The sequence below is a fragment of the Nematolebias whitei genome, chromosome 20 (genome assembly GCF_014905685.2).
Source record: "Nematolebias whitei isolate Nwh7 chromosome 20, NemWhi1, whole genome shotgun sequence".
Taxonomy (NCBI): Eukaryota; Metazoa; Chordata; class Actinopteri; order Cyprinodontiformes; family Rivulidae; genus Nematolebias; species Nematolebias whitei.
The window spans coordinates 38,512,780-38,513,691 of NC_056517.1; positions in this window are offsets into that span (position 1 = coordinate 38,512,780).

Sequence of the window (912 nt, forward strand, 5' to 3'; positions counted from 1 at the left end):
TAGATAGATAGATAGATAGATAGATAGATAGATAGATAGATAGATAGGCATCATATTCTGACGTCACGAATTGAATAAAAATGTTTTTAAGTTTGAACAAACATTTCTGTCAGAGCAGCTGAGGCGAATTAAATCTGTCCTGCTGGATTAGGGATTACAGCCTGCTTTTATGTCTGGGATGAAGTTTGAAGCTCCACTTCCTGGTTTTGTGATGCTTCTCCTTGTCTGAGTCATGATGTTCACAAAACAGAAAGCCAAACATTTTTCAGAGCTTGATGAAATAAAACAAGAGTAAATGTGTATAAAATGATAAGAATGTTTTAAATTCTGTGTAAATAAAAGAACAAACCTCTAGATGAGTCAAAGAACACATTTTTCTTGTGTTTGCTGTTCATTCTGCGACAGATTTGGATGAAATGTCTCTGGAACTCCTCTTTGTAGAAGGACGGCGCCACGGAGGGATTTGAACGTGGCCACAAGCAGCGGTGACCTTTGACCCCTCTCATACCAGGGACTTTAGGACAAGCAGCTCCAGCTGAAAGGGCCGGATTCAAACCACCGACACGCAAACAAACACGACACATGAGCCAGTTCTTATAACCCTCAAAGAGTTGTTTGAATTAGTGGGATTCGCCCTGAAGACTTTTTGTGTTGCTGCAGGGCACTGAGGCAGACTCAAACCTCTGCTCTGAAAGTGAACTGTCCTAAGTTCATGAGGAAAAACTTTCTCTGCTGTTCAGATAAAGTTTCAGGACGAGACGTGAACCGGACGAGTTTTTCACTCCAAACGCCCGAATCGTTCAATAAAACTGTGTTTTTGTGCCTGACGTGCACGTGCACGCTCTGTGAGTGACAGTAACACTAAAGTACTTTGAGTTTTACTTCCAGTAAACTGTTTGAGTACTTTGAGTT